We start from the raw sequence: 20,717 nt of genomic DNA, 5'->3' as shown, positions 1-20,717 counted from the left end.
GTCATTGACACTAGTTATGATAAACTATTTTCTTGGGATATATTTTAGTCAGTTTTGTTTTAAAAATTGGTTTAGTCCTTTTAGAAATTCTTGTCAAAGGAAATGGAAGATAGTATAATGCAATATTGGTTTAGTCCTTTTAGAAATTCAGGTTCTTGTATTAGATTTCACATTCCTGGTGATTTACTTTTGTCTTCCTTATTGTTGAACTTACTCTGTTTGCATACTGCATTCTTCCTTATTTAGCTTTCTTGACATTTTTGTCTTGATTAAGGACTTTTTCTATCATTTTGCCTCTTCTTCTTCTTCTTCTTCTTCTTCTTCTTCTTCTTCTTCTTCTTTAAATAATGAGTCAAATAATAAAAAGTCCTGCCAAACTAAACTAGTTGTTCTTGGTGGACATTTGATAGAGGGTTTGATGTTCTTCAGTTTGACTTGACAAATTCGCAAAGTTTCATGAGTGCTTTGCTCTTTGATACATGCCACATGTTTATCATCGGAATTGTACCAATGTTGGTTACTCGTTCTTATGAGTTCAATCCATTCTGTGTGCATAGTTGTACTCACTTTCAAGAACTCAATATCTTTGGTGTGAAAAAGTACTGGAACAGAAATCCAGGATAACAAATTATGCTCCTAAATATTTAAAAAAATTTATTGTTTATAAAAATTACGCTTCTTGCATTGAAAGCAATTCAAAATTGCTTTAATTTCAATCTCTTAATAGACCGAGATTGACTCGCAACTTCTTGAATTCCTAACTTAGCTCACTAACCTGTATTCTTAGATCCAATGTCATTGTAGCAAAATTTCCATTTTTGGTTAATCTACTGTCTTAATTACACTTCAATCATGCTGACATGATTTGGTTAATTTTGATGTTTCGTAGGGTAGTGATGGGTCACTGGATGATTGTGTCTACAATCTAATATGCCCTTACTGCACATTATGCCAGGTTTGTTTGAGAGTTATGATTAATAGCACTTTAACATGGTAATAGAATAACTAAGTTTTTCAAATTGGGTAACTTGTAGTACCTATCACATGGACTCTTCTACTTCTCTCAATGTGCCCTTATGTCCACCGTATACAGCAAGGGTAAGGGTGTGGGATATGTGTCTGACACCTATACCTAATTTAGACACTTGGATTCTCTAATTTTGTATGATGTTTAAAGATAGACACTCACATTTGTTGCTAGTTAAAAAACATTTATGGCTTCATGAATTGGAGATGTAAATTCTATTTCTTAGAACTTGTTTAATTTAAAGTAAATTTCTAACCATTTACAACATCCTATGTAATAAGATCATACGATATGGCGGAAAAACATTTATGTAACCTACCCCACTTGGGACAACAGACGGAATGTAATTCAGACCCACAGGTTGGGAGTTAGAACTGAAAACGCCTTAAACTTAGTCGAAAAAGGGTATTCTGGGGGTGAAACTTCAAACAGCCCTCAAACCACCATGTGGCTCTCACGGATAGCTTCCCCTTGACAAATAGGACTTGTGACAAATGTCAAAATGTAATTAAGACGCGTAGGGTTGGAGTTAGACTAGAAAATGCCATAAACTTAGTTGAAAAAGGGCGTTTCGGGGTTGAAAATTCAAAACAGCCCCGAACCACTATGTGGCTCTCATAGACAGCTTCCCCTTGACAAATAGGACTTGTGAAAACTGACGGCCTGTAATTCGGACCCATAGGTTGGGAGTTAGAGTCGAATACGCCTTAAACTTAGTCGAAAGAGGGCGTTCCGGGGGCGAAAATTCGAAACAGCCCCCTGAACCACCTTGTGGCTCTCACGGATAGCTTTCCCTTAACAAATAGGGCTTGTGACAGCTGATGGCATGTAATTCGGACCCATAGGTTGGGAGTTAGAGCCAAATACGCTTTAAACATAGTCGAAAGAGGGCGTTCCGAGGGCGAAAATTCAAAACAGCCCCCGAACCACTGTGTGGCTCTCACAGAGAGCTTTCCCTTGACAAATAGGACTTGTGACAACTGTCAGAATTTAATTAGGACGTGTAGGCCTGGAGTTAGACCCAAAAATGCCTTAAACTTAGTCGGAAAAAGGCGTTTCAGGGTCGAAAATTCAAAACAGCCCCAGAACCATCATGTGGCTATCACGAATAGCTTTCCCTTGACAAATAGAACTTGTGACAGTTGACGGAATGTAATTAGGACGCGTAGGCTTGGAGTTAGACCAGAAAATGCCTTAAACTTAGTCGAAAAGGGGCGTTTCAGGGTCAAAAGTCAAACAGTCCCCGAACCACCATGTGGCTCTCACGGACAGCTTTCTCTTAACAAATAGGACTTGTGACAACTGACGGCATGTAATTTGGACCCATAGGTTGGAAGTTAGAGCCGAATACGCCTTAAACTTAGTCGAAAGAGGACATTCCGGGGACGAAAAAATCAAAACAGCCCCTGAACCACTGTGTGGCTCTCACGAACAGCTTCCCCATGACAAATAAGGCCTGTGACAATAGACAGAATGTAATTCAGACCCATAGGTTGGGAGTTAAAGCTGAAAATGCCTTAAACTTAGTTGGAAAAGGGCATTCTTGAGGCGAAAATTCAAAACAGTCCTTGAACCACCATGTGGCTATCACGGACAGCTTCTCCTTGACAAATAGGACTTGTGACAATTGACGAAATGTAATTAGGATACGTAGGCTTGGAGTTAGAGCCGAGAATTAGGAGTAGGCCACTTCCAAGACTCACTGTTAGCAATTTGATTGACTTTAGTCTCATTGTTGAGACAAGAGTCATACAAAATTCTATCCCCAAACCTGTCCCAAAGGGGACCAAGAGGATGCCAATTATCATACCATAAGAAAGTGGAATCACCGTTCCCAATCCTATGGGTTATCAGAGGGAAGACAACAGTGCTAAGGGATAGAATCTTTCTCTAGACCCAAGAGGGGTCATTAGGGACTTAAACTTTCCAAAAAGTTTTGCTTTTGAGTAAATAGGATTTAACCCATCGACACCACATTGATTTCTCCCCACCTGAAAATAGGAACTAGTTATGCTTAGCAATAGCAGCCTTATTCCAAGTCTCTAGAGACTTAAAGCCTAGGCCACCCTCATTTTTTGGAACACACACCTTATCCCAAGAAATTTTAGCACTATGCTTTTTAAACTCAGTGCCAAACCAAAGAAAAGCTCTGATAATGCTCGCAAATTAACTTACTTATTGAAAGAAATTTCTAAATTAGCCTGGCCATATTCTGAAACAAGCACATAGGAATTGTAGAAAAGGTCTAGAAAAATAAAATGAAAGGAAATGAAAAAAGAGAAGAAAAGAAAAATGAGGCAACTAGGTTCTGTGAGTTGCACCTATGGTGCCTATCTTTAATCAAGATCAAGGCAGAAGGATTGATGCAAGGTGCACAATCAAGAACCTACAGATTACAGACTTTGCCCCGGCACAACCTTTTACTTGACAAACTTAAGAGTATCAAAATTACTTTGTTTTGTTTTTAACTAATATGTAAATATGTACTTTATGTCTGTTTACAAGTGATTCCAATATGAACTTAATTAAAGAACAATACTTTTTTCTTTTTTTTTTTAACAGTAATCATCATATAGATATGTATTTATGTGTGTTTATGAAACAGAAGTGAGACTGCAGGATGGAGATTTTTGCTACAACCATTCATTTATTTTTCAAACTTGGACTATCAAAATTGCATTGTTTTGTCTTGTCACGCCCCAATTTTAATTACTCGAAAACATTACCAAAGCCTTAAAATTAGGTCCATTTTTTTTTAAAACATCCATTACCCTTGAGTAATAGAAATACAATGATACCTGTTTTCTCTCTCTCAATGAACATTACAATGATAACAATACATGCCAATCTCCTACTGTGAAGCTACAAATAAATAAATACAAATATCAATATACAACAATTACTTCCTTCACACCCACAACAAAATTACACACAAACAGACTCATGGACTTTGTAACTCTTCCACTATGAATCCAAAGTTTCTTCCTGTAAAAAGATAAAACAACAACGGGGTGAACACTAATGCCTAGTAGGAATCTCATTGTAACAACCCTCCCTTCAGCTTAGTCATACTTGCATACACTTATGCATAATCTTGTTTTGTTGTGTTACATCTGCAAATCTTGTCTTGTTTTACTTGAGTGTTTCTTGCATACTTTGCTCTTGCCTGGTGTGTTGCCGAGATCATCTTAAGCCTAGTCATCTTCGAACCCTTTTTCACTTAGAACTATCTTGGAACCCCTTCGGTTGACCTCCATCTTCACCCTGGCATATTTGCCGAGATGTCGCTATCTTGGCTGAGGTGTGCAGCACCAAGGCCGAGATGTGTATCATCTAGGTCGAGATGTTTATCCTTGCACCTTAGTGATCTTGTTCCTGGAATGGTATGACCTAGACCGAGGTGTGGCACATCTAGGCCAAGGTGTGGCACAGCTTAGTCAAGTGTTGTCCTTCCAAGCCGATGTTGTGGTCACCCTACTTACCGAAGCTTTGCCCTTTGCCGAGATCATCACTTGCCGGAGTACTCTTGCCGTCTAGCTTGTTGAACACACTTTGTCATGGTCTTGTCTTGTCAGTCAGTCACCTTTTCGAGTAGAGCCAACCAGCCGATGCCACGTGTCCCAGCAGAGGGATTAAGTCAGTGACTGTTGAGAGAAACATATCATTTTGTATCAAATCTTGCCTTTTAGAGAGAGAGACTCTAGGAAGAAGAAGGTGAAGCCTTGAGTAAGAGAGTGAACTTCCAAGCTTGATCGTTGGAGTTTGAACCGTTAGATTCGAGTTTTGAGGTTAGTATCTTAGCCTACTCTTGTTATTCTTATTGATCATCTAGCTGCATTGCACGATCAAACCTGTTCTGCACGTCATGCATTGATTTAAAGTTGGTTTTAGAAAGAGAAAATGGTTTTCATGTGTTCTTGAAGAAAAGCCTTGTTTGATCCGAAAGTTTGCATTAAGGTTTTTGTTTTTGTGTTTGTTTTCGTAAGATCTTCGAGTATGGGTACCCAGGCCCATGATTTTGGATTCTTAGCATGAAATCTCAGATTTTGTAATAACAAGTTATGATTTTAGCATGCATGTCCTCCATCTTCTCCATCTTCATGTTCTTCATGTTCTATAAAGGGAAACCCAGATTTTCCCGACTTCGCTTTTGAATGTGGCCGTCGGGACCGCACCTCGGCGAGAAGGTGTGGGACCTCGGCCAAGACCTGGTTGATGGCCGGCATATTTTTCCCCGAGATGAAAAACAGTGTTTTGTTTTGATTTAACTTGGTTTTGATGAACGCCGAGATCATTCGTCTGCATGTGAAGCTTGTTTGAAAGTGCATTCAATAGACTTTGTCATGTGCTTATAGGACTTGGACTTGCCTTGACCCCGACGTTTGAAGAACTAGGTGAGTGGTATTTTTAATAAAGTTATGCTATCAATGTTTTGATGAGCTTTGCTTTGTTTTGTTTTGAAAAGTATTTGTTAAGCATAAATGATTGTCCCTATTTTGTATATCAAGCATTACCGTGTTTTGATGACCTTCTCGGAAAGTCCTTAGTGCCAAGGGGACTATAATGCAACTGCACATCTTGTTTTGAAAGTCCTTAGTGCCAGGGGACTATAATGCAACTGCACATCTTGTTTTGAAAGTCCTTAGTGCCAGGGGACTATAATGCAACTGCACATCTTGTTTTGAGAGTCCTTAGTGCCAGGGAACTATAATGCAACTGCACCATTGTTTGAGATATCTCCCTTGCTTTGTTTTGTTTGCCACTGACGGTTTACCGCGTGGGTTTGTTTGTCCGGAATGTTATCATTTGTAATATGTTGATGCTAGTAAGCATCCCTTGAAGCTTTAAAGTTCTGCTAGATGGATGAGGTCCATCCCTTGTTATATAAAGTTTTGATATGTATTGTTTGAAAAGACTTCGGCTATTATTCATGCAAACCCTTTATTATTTATATCATTCACTGAGTATCCAAGCTCACTCTCTCTATATATATGTAGGTGATGAGCAAGAAGGCGGTGACGCCTAGATGTGATTCGCGAGCTTGTTTTGGATTTTTGTTATGTCGGCTTGACTTGTATTCACGTCGGCAGTCTTGAAAATTATGCTTCTCGATTTGTAATACTTGTATTTTGCATACGTCGGCTTGAGAAGCCTTTTGATCAAGATGTAATAAGTACTTTACTTCATTTGTACTAAGTTGTAACCCATGTGAAGATGTTTGCCATTTCATTTGATCTATGCACTGCTTTTATGGACCACTTGTATTGTAAATTATTGCTTCCGCACTTGTTAGCCCCATATGTAATACTCTGATTGTGTGTGAATTTTTGAAAGTTGGCCTTCGGTAATCTCGGATTACTGGCCATCACAGCACCATCCTACTAGGGGCGGTTTGGGGTCGTGACACTCATAGTTCTAAATCAATAACTAACACATGGATAGAAATGATCATGCATGCAGGGTGATACCATATAATAGGGTGACATTTCATAATTTCAAAATATCATAAGTAAGGTACTTTTATCTCAAAAACTATTTAAACACTTTGAAGAAAAACCTTCAGCCATTAAAAATCATCCCTTAACTTTAGAAAACCATAGATTCTTGTGAAACAACCATATTTAAGAAACAGCATCATTTAAAGGTTATTAACCAATTTCCAAAATATTTCTCATTTAATTTCCATTTTTAATATTCCTCTTTTTCTTTCATTCTTCCTTTCTACTCATTATATTTATTTAGAACTCTATAACTTCAAGTTCAAGTTCCCTTTTTGATTCACTAACAATTCTCCTATACTCAATTCACACCGTTATTTACACTCTTGAATTTCATTTCAAGGTAACACAAGATTAACAAACCCCTTTCAATTCAGTCTATTATTTATGAACAGAACAATACTCATAATAACCTATTATTGTCACAATTAATTCATTAAGTTCATCATCACCAATCCATAATCCAGTCACCACTTCAATTCCCATTCTCTCAATTAATTTCATATCAAATACCAGATCCAATCATAAGTCATCTGCATGAGTCACACGCTTTACTAGTCACAAGTCGGAAGGAATGCGGAACCTCACGCTTTACCGATCACAAGCCGGAAGGAACGCGGAACCTCACGCTTTACCAGTCACCAGTCGGAAGGAACACGGAACCTCACGCTTTACCGGTGACTAGACGGAGGGAACGCGGAACCTCAACATACCACGCTTTACCGGGCGTTACTCCGGAAGGAAGGCGGAACCTATCTCAAGTGCCACGCTTTGCCGGCTCAAATACAGCGGGAAACGGACCCCAAGATAACATCACAATCCATCATTACAATTAGTGGACAATGCCAACACATCTTTCATTGTTTTTGTAACACGTTAATTCAATATACATCCACCATATATTAAAATTACATTTACATAACAAGTACAAATATGTTCCATGACCTTCTTCATTATCCATTAAATCATTCATTGTTTTGTCACACAAAAATATAACAACACATCCATAAAGGCAAAGACTCATCTTTAAAGTGTTCAAAACTCTTGGGTTCAAACTATTTCTTTACTTTTCTATATTATCATAAAGTCTTCAAATTCAATTTTTTTTTTAAACACATTGATTATCAATTACTACCCACGGTTATAAATTAAATCTCCAACATTTAATTTTCTTTGATACAACTCATTCATATAACATCGTCATATTTCGCAGTCTCCCATTTATCATTATTCATACTCATCTTAACCCAACATAGACTTAATTTCATAAATTTAATATTGATTGAAGTATCCTCATTTTCCAAAATAAAACTTCATAACTAGAGTTAACTATAAAGTTGGGCTTTTAGTTTTGAGGTATAAAATCACTTTCTAATTATACAGTAAAATTCTTAAATCTTCACTTCATCATCTTATCACAAATTCCGTATCATCTTTCAACTCCCCCCTGGGTACCAACACAACACCACTCAACCCAACTCATCTCAAACTCAACATTACCCAACACAACACAACTCAAACTCAACACACCCAACACAACTCAACTCAACACAATTCAACATGATTCAAAAACAATTCATCATAGTCCAACACAATTCGGTTCAACATTATTCAACACAACTCAATATATTCAATACTATTCAACATAATCAACACTATTCAACATAATTCAAGGTGAACTCTTAAACCTTTATTTCATCATTTCACCCCAAGGCTCATGTCATCCATATCATTAATAAATCATTTCCCCAGTCTTTATTTCACATTATAGCATAATTTACAATATTCATAACAAAGGTTCAATCGCTAATTTTTAACATAATTTTCAAACACATCCAAAATCCAATTAAACTTGTATATATATAATTCAACCTACCAATTTCATGATTCTACTTTCAATTTGGGCAAAATCATTGTTTATCATCATGAATCAACTTAGGGATTTCAAGAAAATCAAGAATTTCAGGAAAAATTCAAACTTCTTAAACCACTACTCTTTATTCCAATCTTCCCATTGATTAAATACCTAAGGTTCATAATCCACCTTATTAACCCAACAATTGAACCCCCAACACTTCAAACCCTAAACCCCCAAAAATCATGATGTGCACTATATGCTCAAAAATGTGGGTTTTATATGTATATACTCAAAATACCACAAATCTATCTATTTATGGAAGTATTGAAGGAGAACTAGGACCCCTACCTCAAGAGTCAAGCAAAGGAGCAAAGCTTTGATGAGATTCTTCCACAAATTCGAACTTCAATCGGTTGAAAAGGATAATCTTCAAGCCTTCTTCATTTCCTTGTAAGAGATCTTAGCCAATCCTTAGGGAAATGGAAGGTATTTGAGGTCAAAACCCTAGGGTTTTCGGACCTAGGGTGAGAGGGATGAAGAAGGAAAAGGAAAATGCAAAGAATGAGCTAAAAATCACGTTTTTAAGCTGCTGAATTCGCGCATTCCACTCGAGCTCATATTTTCCCGCTCGAGCGGATTGCTTCCAGCACATATTCCAAAACTTCAAATGGGCATAAGTCTCTTATCCGAACTCCGTTCTAGGTCATTCTTGTGTCCAGATCGAAGCCCTGGAAATAAGATTTCCAATGGTCCTAGCCTCACATCCAAATTCAAAGTGTGGAAAAAGAAAAGCACAAAAGAGTGACGGTTGTTCGAAAACTCAAACTCAAATTTGGGGTTTTTTTTATCTAATCTTATCTAAATACCTTGTTAAGGCTTCAATCAAGGTTCCAAACATCACCCAAGGGTCCTCAATTCTAATATTTAAAGTTCACTTGCCAACCCATCAATATTAAGAGTCCGACAACCATAAGTTTTAAGGTGACGGGTACCACTATACATCAATCCAATGTGAATTAAAATCTGAGTCATGGCATGTCTTGCACTAATGTGTCTGTACATATTTCTATTTTTTTGTGTGAAGTAATTATCATATAATTTATTTATGTATTATAAAAAATATACACATTAGTATTTGGTACACTGTTGAAGTCAGTAACATTCAATTATTTAATTGATTGTTACAATTTGCAGGTAACTAGCCATAAGACTAGCCTTATGGCAATATGTAGAAGGGTTTATGCTCATGCATATGACTATCATATTAATTCTATTTCAAATAACAGGTGGTTGATCCATAATTTTGAACTTCTATTGACATGTTACTTTCCATTCTAATCGAATTGCTCTTCAACTTTTTGTAGCTGCTTTTTGTTTGTTTACTATTTGGGTTGTCTCATGAGCTTAGAGTTGCTAGAATATACTAATAGCATGTTATTTTTCTCTCATTCCACTTTCTTCCTTGATAAGGCAAAATTTATTACCATTCTTTGTTCCTATCAGAAAGAATTTAGAATGTGATTAAGGATTTTTTTTTTTTTTTTTTTTTTTTTTTACAAATGGTCACTATTGGTTTTTCATGATTAGCATTTTTTCCTTTCTGTGTCTTACCTTTTTTGTGTGTGTGTGAGTCCTGTTTAATTCATTGCATTTTTATTAATGAAGCCTCTAACTAGAGGTATAGAAAGAAGAAGAGGATAATTGACTGTCTTGGGTTGATTATGAGGATATATCATATATTTTTATGCGTACATACATAGATACATAACTAAATCTCTTTCTAATTGAAGACATGCTCTTTGGCTATTTGTGTGGGCCTAAACTTTCCATGCAAGTATGATGAAATAAATACATTGTGTTTTAATGACTGCAAGCGTTTTGCATGACAAATTTTCTTATTTGGGAGGGTCTAGAATATTCAATTTCATATTTTTACTTCATTAAGGTTGGCTCATACAATAAAATACGGCTATGGAGACAGACAACATATAATTAGGACATGTAGGTTGAAAGTTACAGTAGAATATGCCTTTAACTTTGTCAAAAAAGGGCGTTCTGGGGTGAAAATGTGGAACAGCCCCTAAACCACTCTGGGGATGTCACGAAAAGATTGCTCGTGACAAATATGACCTATGGGGAAAAAAGACACCTAATTAGGACACGTAGGTTCGAAGTTAGAGTAAAAAACCCTTAAATTTTGTCAAAAAGGGGCGTCCGATGGGCAAAAATGCGAAACAGCCTGTGAACCACTCTGGGGATGTCACAGGAAGCTTGCTTGTGATAAATACAACTTGTGGGGATAGAGGGCATGTGATTGGACACGTAGGTTGGGAGTTAGAGTTGAAAACACCTTAAACTTAGTTCAAAAAGGTTGTTGGGGTGGCAAAAATATGAAACAGTGCCTGAACCACTCTGGGGATGTCGCCGGCAGCTTGTTCGTGACAAGTACGACCCGTTGGGACGTATGGGACATAATTAGGATATGTGTGTTGAGAGTTATAGTATAAAACGTCTTAAACTTAGTTGAAAAAGTGCATTAGGGGGCCGAAAATACAAAACAATCACGAACCACTCTGAGGATTGCGCGGGCAGCTTTTTCATGCCTAATAGAACATATGGGGACATATTTTTTTGTGACTAGGACACATAGGTTAGGAGTTAAAGTTGAAAATGCCTTAAACTTAACTGAAAAAGTTCCATTTTGGGAGGGGAAAACTTGGGAGAAACTTGTCTGGACATGCAACATATGATTACGACTATAATTATACAATTTTGAAAAGATTATATACATTCGAGTTTTATATAATTTTCTTTTATAATTTGAAATGATAATGTTATTCAATCAATACTAATGGTTAATTTATTTTTATAGATGGTTTTTGGCGTGGAAATGTGAATATTCCTTATTTGTGTGCGGTGGACATTGTTTTTTTTTATAATCTGTTATTATGTTGTCCTTTGTTTTTTTTGTGGATTACAATTGTTTGTACAGATAACTATTGACGTGGTACAAATTAGTTTTTCCATAGAAAATATTACATTTAGCGTGGTATAGATTACCATTTGACATGGTGTAGACGTCCTCGAACGCCCCGGGAGGGTGAGGTCCTGTTCCGTTCGTTTTGCGGGTCTACTACAGTTCGGACTCAAATTGTCACGGTTCTTAATCTGAACCAAAGAGTCCAAATCTGGCAAATCATTTTGAGAAAACAGATTTTTAGAAAAAGAAGTGCCAAACATGGACTACTTTGCCAGATACAAAGTCGCCACCTAAATATTTTATTTTGGGAAATTTAGGAAACCCTGACTCGGTGCCAAAGACCACGTGTTCGTCATCACCAAAGTTGCCTCGGCTCGGGAACTTGGGTACGATTGGGAAAGGTCAGCTATAAGCACCCCCTCTCGCCCGATCAAAGATCGGCCTCTACTAACCGTGATATCTTGTTTTGAAAGCATTATGTGTTCTTATTCCATTTATTAGCCTAGAATTACTATGTTATGCGCGCAGCAAACAAGTATAGACCAAATCGCCTAAATTGGAACAAAACATTGCATATTCGTTTTGAAAATGGTTTGCTACTCGCAAGTAGGCTAAAATGCAGGTTTTGCCACCCTCAAGTGGGCTTTTAGAAAAGATGGTTTTGCCACTATCTAGTGGGCTTAAAACTCACAGTTTTAATGCATTATTCCAATTTAGGTAATTCAACCTCCATCCACAGGCATTCAAGTAGTTATATCACATAAGCAACTAGCCTCATGGTAATCATGCTGTTATGGAAACACTCACACGCATGCGGTATGCTAAAGCATAAATGCTTACCGAGTACTCCGAGCCAAAACAAAAACTAGTTAGTAATCATATGCATGATCCTAGTTCATGTTAAGATGGCTAATGCAACACATGCAAGATGCAACTAAGATAGGCTCGGCTAATCTACAATGACATGTGAAATGCTACAACTAACATGTATTCAATTTGGAATTGAAATACAAATACAGTTAGAATGATGCGCCGAGCCCGGTGCATGCAAGACAAATGTATGAATGCACGCATGCATAGCATAAGGTATGCTAATTTAAATATGCCCTAGTCTACCATCATAAGCGGGTAAATAAAAGAGAAGAAATACGTGGGGTTGGAAGACATACACACACTCACGCACACTTATTACACAACTGCCCTCGCTCGGAGGGTCCAAATAAATATTACAGTCTGAATAAATAATACTAAATTAATTATTACAAAATTTCTAATCTAATTAACAAATTAAATGCAAAGAGAAGATGGCCGCAGCCCCCGCCTCGGGATGCGTGAATGATGCATGCTCGGATTTATCGAAAAGCGCATCATTTGACAAAATGTGAGCCTCGGAACATTGTAGAAACTTTATTTCAAAAATGTTTTGAAAGAGAGGGTTTTAAGGTCTAAAAACCATCCAAAATAGCTTTGGTCCAAAATGGGGTGTGAAGTTGAGATTTGTCTCTCTCCTTGCCGAAGAAACTAAACCTTTCCCCTTCACACCTTTCTCCACCAAGGAAACCATCAGTAATGCCCAAGTCTTATGGGCTGTCGAAAATGGGGTGTCTACACATGGTATTGTGGAATTTTTTTATTTTTATTTTTTTATTTCATGGAAGACATAGTTTTTGTATAATCCTTTGTTTTGTATAGAATTATTATTTTAAGTTGGATTAAGCTTGGTTTGTATGAAATTTCTATTATATTTCAAATTTGACATTACAAGTTAAATTTTCTTGGATTGTTATTATTTTGTTTATATACAGGGTATAGGTTGCATAGAATAAATATAGGGCAAAATTAATATAAAAACAAAACTGAAGAAAGTTTTTCAAACATTTAGTAGCCAAAAAGAAGTGAAGTTGACAACGAACCAAATTGGTAGCCAAAAGGTACTCAAGGTTTTTTCGCGACTAAATATTTGGTAGCCAAAAGAAATAAAAGATTTTTGGCAACTAAATAATTAGTAGCCAAAAAAAAAAAAAGACACAAAATAAATTTTATTTGATGACTAAATATGTAGTAGCCCACAAAATTTGAACTTTTTGCCTACAAAAAATTTAGTCAACAAAAAAGCCATCGATATTTTTTACGACTAAACATAGTCACCAAAAAAGCTGCAATCTTTTGCCTACAAACAAGTTTGGTCGCCAAAGGAGTCAATTAGTTGTTTGGCTATGAAATTAATTCATCGCTGATAATGGAAAGAAGAATTGGTGACTAAATATTTTTGTCACTAAATAAAACATAGTAGATAATAAAACATAGTAGTGACAAAATTTATGTACGACTAAAAATTTTTAGTAAAAGTTTAAATTAAATTTATAGAAAAATTTATGGCGACTAAATTATTAGTTGCTGAAGGGTGTTCATTGGCTACTAAAATAATTTTAGTCACCAATACTTTTCCCAACAATTAGTCAACAACCAATTGGGCAACTAAATAATTTAGTTGGGAATTACATTCGGTGACTAAAAAATGATTTTTAGCAACTAAAAATTTAGTTGCTAAATGTGCAATTTCTTGTATTACTAGTTTATTATCCTAATTAATTTCAATAGAGTTGATTAACTAATAGTAATTTTAAAATAGAGTGGGAAATTCTTTTTCATAATTTGGTAACTACCTGATACGGATATGACATATTTGTCGATATACCCATGCTTTATAGTGTCCAGATAATTCTAAATGATAATTTTTATATTTTTTTTGCAAAGTATCTATTATTTAAAATTTATTTTCATAATTTTGAGGTGTTGGTGTAAGAGGCGGTACCCTTTGTCCAATCCATTTGAATCCAATTATGAGTTTGTAGGATAAAAGTTATTTAAATTATGACGAATTTCTCACATAAACTTACATAATTATTTAATGCTAATAGAATTTGTAAATATTTATACACAAGCATCAACATACACAATCATAACCTCACAATTGCTACAATCATCACTAATATTGTTGCAACCATCATCGTCGTCATTGTCACTGTCACCACCACCACAACCATTATGATGCCACCATTGTTATTACCACTACCTTCATTATCATTGTCATTGTTAACATAAAACATACCATCATTTCAACTAGTGAAATTTCATTATCTTTAAATAGTGAAATTTAACCTTAATATTTAGGTGAAATTATTAAAAAAGTGAAATTTCTACTAAAGAACTAAGAATTATAAAATTAGAGGCAAAGACGAACTAGTGAGTAAATGGAAAACTTATGAATTAAACAGAGATGTCATCAATGGATTCGTTGGAACAACAAGTGATTGTCACTATATTTTAAATTAGTTAACGATAATTTCATTTTCTTAATTAATTTGTTGTCTAATTAATTTTATAATGTGTGTAATTACCAAAATTTTAATATTATTTAATTAAAACTTGATAGTAATAATTATTTCATTATCTTCAACTAGTGAAATCTCATTCTCTTCAAATAGTGAAATTTAGCCTTAATGTTTAGGTGTAATTTAACTATTAGCAAAGTGAAATTTCTAGTAAATGAGTAGAACGTATAAAATTAAATTCCAAAGACAGAATAACGAGTAAATTAGTATATTTATTGAAGGGTTTAATTGTATCATTTTATAGTTTAGGTAGTAGAGTAATACTTCGTGGTAGTTTCAGAGGGAAAGAGATAAAGTGAGACTTTATGCTAGTTTTAGTGGAGAGAAGTAAATTGATACCTCATGATAGCTTTAGGAAGGTCAAATAATACAGGAGGTGTGGGACATTTCCGTATAGTGGAAGAGAGGCCTGCAATAACATAGAATTCCAGAAGGATCACGAGTTCAATGAGAGAAAAGTATGTTTTGAACCCTTTGACAATTTCCTTTACGAATTTTTATTTTTCTATCGACAAAATAGAAACAAAGAGACATAAAGAGAAAAGTAGAAAAAAAAAATAAAGGCATGTGTTGGAGCTAAATGACTGTCAGTAGATCTAAAATCATATTGCCGCAACAATGGTGATGGACAATCATGAGATAGAGTTTGTATTGTGTGGACAATCGTTATGGATATTCAATTATTTATTTATAAAAATAAAAAATAGGGATTTTTTTTAAGGTCCTTGGTATTAAAATTTTATAGCATAAATAACACTTAATATTTTCATAATATTTAAGGACCCTCAACCTCGATCTAGAGAATTTCTCTGGACTTCACAGAGAAATTCTAGTTCATAGAGAATGTCTCTGGACTTCACAGAGAAATTCTAGGTTACCGAGATTTTCTTTGGTCGAATTTTCTCTGGACTTCACAGAGAAATTATGGTTTACAAGGCTTCATTATTATTGAGAATTTCTCTGGACTATAAATTTGAATTGTTGAGAATTTTTCTGGACTATAAATCTGTAATTTATTGCATGGTGCATTCACAAGGCTTCAAAATTTATTTGCTTTGTTCCTACTTGATCCAGAGAAAATTCAAAGCACTCCAAAGAAATTCAAAATTTATTTGCTTCATTCTTACCTGATCCAGAGAAAATTCAAACCACTCCAAATAAATTCAAAATTTCTCTACTTTATTCTTACTTGATCTAAAGAAAATTTAAACCACTCCAGAGAAATTCTTTGATAACCTGCATCATCATCATCATCATCATCATCATCATCATCTTCTTTCTATATCAAATAAGTAGCTGTATCAGCACCTTGAAAGCCATAAAAGCAATAACACTTTGATAGCATCAACAGAAATGCACAACAAGACAAATGATTAACTGGAGGTAGCATGAGGCAATAACAGTATCAACTCCACCCATCAATGGCTCGATTTGACCCTTCTAGAATAAGCTGGATAACAAGCAAATACAACAACTGCAAACTAGCCACCTATGATCTCACTTGAGTCAACAACAGCTCAAAGAAAAGAGAAAAAAACACGGCCACAACTCTAGAGAAATTATAGGAATCCAAATTTCTCTGGACTGGACTTCTCAGAGAAATTCAACAGACTTGATCATCTTCAAACAATCTCTCCACGAGTACTTCTCTCCCAAGCTCTTCAACACAGCGTGTATTAAGCTATATAACCCATAAATGATGAAAGAGTTCTCAGAAACTCACAAGAAAAATAGGTGAAAAATAACTTGTTCAATATAAAAACAAATAAAAAACACAACATAAAAGTCCAGAGAAATTTGTAATAATTATAATTTTCTTTGGATTGTAATAACAAGCTTTTAATTTCTTTGGACGAATTTTCTCTGGACTTCACAGAGAAATTCTGGTTCATAGAGAATTTCTCTGGACGAATTTTCTTTAGACTTCACATACAAATTGTGGAGAGAAAATTTGTGTAGAGAAAATTTGTGTGGATTTGTGTGGCTTTGTGTGGCTCTATCCAGAGAAAATTGTGAAGTGAAGCAATGAGCAATATGTAGTAATCACCCAGTAAGTAATCAACAAACATCGATTTGCATAGAGCACAAAGATGTTAAAAATACCTGTTTCTTAGTCAACATGGGTCCATCACAAACTCCAACCACAATGTGATCCCTAGTCAATTCCGCAGCTTTCTGTAAGTACCAACTCAATCAAATACATTTTTAGATATATATATATATACACACACATAGAAAGAGAGAGAGATAGTGAGCTTTGAGGAAAAGGTGGTGACCGCCGTGTAATCAGTCGAAGGTGCCTCCGATTATGACAGATCCGAATGCATTTGGCGGCAAAATTTTGGAATCTGCTGTAGATTCATCCGAAATCACCATTGAAATAGGTAGAGAGAGATTGTGAAATAGAAAAAAGGAAGAAAAACAAAAACGAATGGATTTTGATGATGATGCTATAATTTCACAACAAAATCGGAAAAAGTATGATTGATTTCGAAGCAACTACTCAACTGAAGCCCCGTTGTTGTGTTGGAAAGATGCTAAGGTACAGTGAACCTGGACCAAAATAAATAATAATCATTAATAAGAGAGTAGTTAATGGAGGAGCTCGACACCGATCTCGACGGCTTCATCAGTCTTGAAGAGTGCAGGGCTGAAGGATGCCTTCAACTTGTATGATCAGAAAAAGAATGGAGTGATCTCGTCTTTGAGATCGACGAGAGAGAGAGAGAGAGAAGAGTAACGGGAGAGAAAGACAGAGAGCGTGAGATATATCAAATTTTTCTTTGATAGATGGATGTGGGTTTAGGGACCTTAGACATCAAAATATAATATTGAGGATCTCTTCCATTACTAAAAATGGGAAAGGGATCTTAGAATAATTATATCTTTTTTTTTTTTTAAAAAAAAGATGAAAAACTAATACTATGTTTGATTTAGAATTGCAAAAGTTATTTTTGAATTTTCAATACATTTTTTTTTTGTTTTAAGTGAATTTTATTAATATTTTAATTAAAAAATTGAATTTTTAAATGCAGTTAATCTAGATATAATTAAAAATTAAATTATTTGTTTAAAAATCTATAAAAAAAATAAAAATAAATGATATTTTTATATTTGGTGTAATTTTAATTTTTTTTCATAAAATTTATACTTTTAAATGTATCGAAATTTTATATATTTTTTTTCTTCCTCAAAGTAAGTCATAAAACTCCAATAAATTTTTTTTATAAAAAAAAAATAATAATTACAAAATATTAATTTAATAAGCATAACATATTTTTCACATCTAAAAAAAAATTAGGAACAAATTTTTTCTGAAAATTTTACGTTAATTTGAAATTCTCTCGCAAAATTTAGGACCCTCCAAATTTTGCCCTTAATCCCTCCTACGTGTCTCATGTCCCTCTCTCCCTCTCTCTCTCTCTCTCTCTCTCTCTCACACGACTACCTCTCATTCCTCCTCTCTCACAGACGATTTTGTTGCTCCCATTCCACCGTTGTATCGCCTGAAATCCAAAGTCGACACTGCCGATTCACGAACTTGGACTATTTCATTCTCACCAGATAAGTTGATTTATCTCTCTCTCTCTCTCTCTCTCTCTGGATCTTATTCTCTGCCCTAATTTCTCACAAATTGACTCCCTCTCTTACCAATCTCTACCTCACACACTTTCACCGCCCTGTAATCACTACCGCACCACGCCACCTTTGGTACCGTCTCTCTGAATACAGTGGAACCCCCACAGTCCCCACGCTCACACGGTCCATCGCTACCGCCAACAAATCCCACTGGTAAGCCCACTTTCCATTGCTTTTGTTGTCCCTCTACATCCTCTCTTGCTTCCTACCATCGTGCCCTAATCTCTCTATCTCTCTCTCTCTTAGCCACCATATTTCATTCTGGGTATATGTTAATTTCAAGATTTGGTAATTCGAGGAGTATTTTGTGTTGGTAGCTCACATTTATGTTTCTTTGATCAATTGCAAATTCAATTAAACACCCAATATATTTATGTTGGATGTACACATGAATTATTGGAAGAAAAAACCTAGTGTGATGTGAACTAAGAATTTGGGTATTGTGTTGTAGTCTATTTAATCAATTTATTGACTTGCACTGCGATAATGTGTGTAATTTCTTATGTATGATTGGTTTTGTATATTATTTGAACAAGAGGAAAAGGACTAACAAGGCACCTCACAACAGAAAAAATCTATGCAATTAGCACCAAAACAAACATTAATCATCTTAAAACCTCTTGATTAATGGTTAAGGGTAAAGGGGTAGTAGTTCAAATCTGGTTTCAGGTTTTCAGTTTTATTTATTATTATTATTATTATTATTATTATTATTATTATTATTATTATTATTATTATTATTATTATTATTTGTTTTGGTTTGGTATGATGCTTCGAATTGAATCCTCCAAATATCATTACAAGAAGTGGGTTTCCAATGCATTAATTTAAAAGTTCATAGTTTGGGGAAGGTTTATAGTGATTTAAGTTCCTTAAAATAGTGATTTAAGTTTTATTTAAATGTTGAAACCAAGTGATTAATATCTGAAGTTTATTTACAAAATGGTAGTAGAACTGATAAAAGTTGTTGACTATCTCTTGCAATGAATTTGTTCCAAAGCATTTATAATTTATTGTTGATTTATATTGTATTATATATATATATAACAAAACAAGGGGGCTGATGGTATGGTTATCCTATATGGACATTTGATTCAATGATTGAGATAACTTTGCCTTTCTTTCCTTCAGCTTTCCACCGTTACATTACAAATTTAAACTGTATGTGTGAGGATCCATCTTTCACGGCTCAACTTCATTATTTGATTCAATTGTAGGGCTGAAGTTGAGATGAGTTCAAAATTCAAAACTCAAATCCTGTTTGAAGTTGACACTCTTATCACTATTCATTCTTTGCTCTCTCTCTCTCTCTCTCTCTCTCTGCTCATGACTCCCCCTCATTCATTCACTCATTCTTTGGCGTCTTCCAATACCCACCATCACAATGAATCCTCATTTCCATCAATTCCTAACTCTAGCTTAACCCACAACAGGTTTGATTATGTTTGGGTAACTCATTTTGGTTATATTTTTTATTTTATTTTGCAGGTCTAAGATTTTGAAGATTGTAAGAGCCTCAATGGAGTTGTTTCGTGGTGGTTCTCTTCCTCTACTGAGAAATAACCCAAGTTAGTTTTGGTTTAGTTTTTCTGTTTTTCATTGCTCTGTTTTGGGTTATTGGGTCTGTTTGTGAATGATTTATCTGAATTGAAATGTTTTTTTCAGGTTATTTTTCATTGCTCTATAGATTTGTGTGTTCTGTTTTGGGTTATTTTGGGTTTGTTTTTTATACTTTAAAGAAATTTACCCATGTGTTTTCTCTGTTTTCATTCTCTTTGGATTTTTATTTATTTATTTATTTATTTATTTATTTATTTATTTATTTTGTGGGGTCAATGCAATAACACTAGCAAGTGTGCTTGGCTTGTTTTTCTAGAACTTTAAAAATCTTTTTTGTATTCTAATGGATGGGATGATGGGTAGAATTGCATTTTGCATATAGCTACAATTGCATTGTGAGTGATTCATACCTTCAAACCAACCTACGTAACCAACCCAAAGTTGGAGATATATCAATGTTGCCCCATCTTTAACTTCCAGCTTTCATTTCCAACTATTATGAAAAGTAATGTCTCTTATATTCTTCTTATCTTTCAAGGATAATATCTTGGAGTCTTGGTTTTTGCTAATTTCTTTTGATTTATGTTTTCCCAGATTATCCATGCAATATGCTTATTGCTATATTTTAGTAATGAATAATGACAAAATACTAGAGTTTAGCAATGTTGCTTCAGTAGTTTGCTATTTTCAGATTTTTCTCACAAAATATCAAATAAAAAAATGTTATACATGGTGTTGCTTCAATAGTAACTCTGCTTTT

The sequence above is a fragment of the Camellia sinensis genome, chromosome 8, assembly GCF_055761805.1.
Source record: "Camellia sinensis isolate YWXY chromosome 8, ASM5576180v1, whole genome shotgun sequence".
NCBI classification, from domain to species: Eukaryota; Viridiplantae; Streptophyta; class Magnoliopsida; order Ericales; family Theaceae; genus Camellia; species Camellia sinensis.
Note: the sequence above shows the minus strand (reverse complement) of the source record.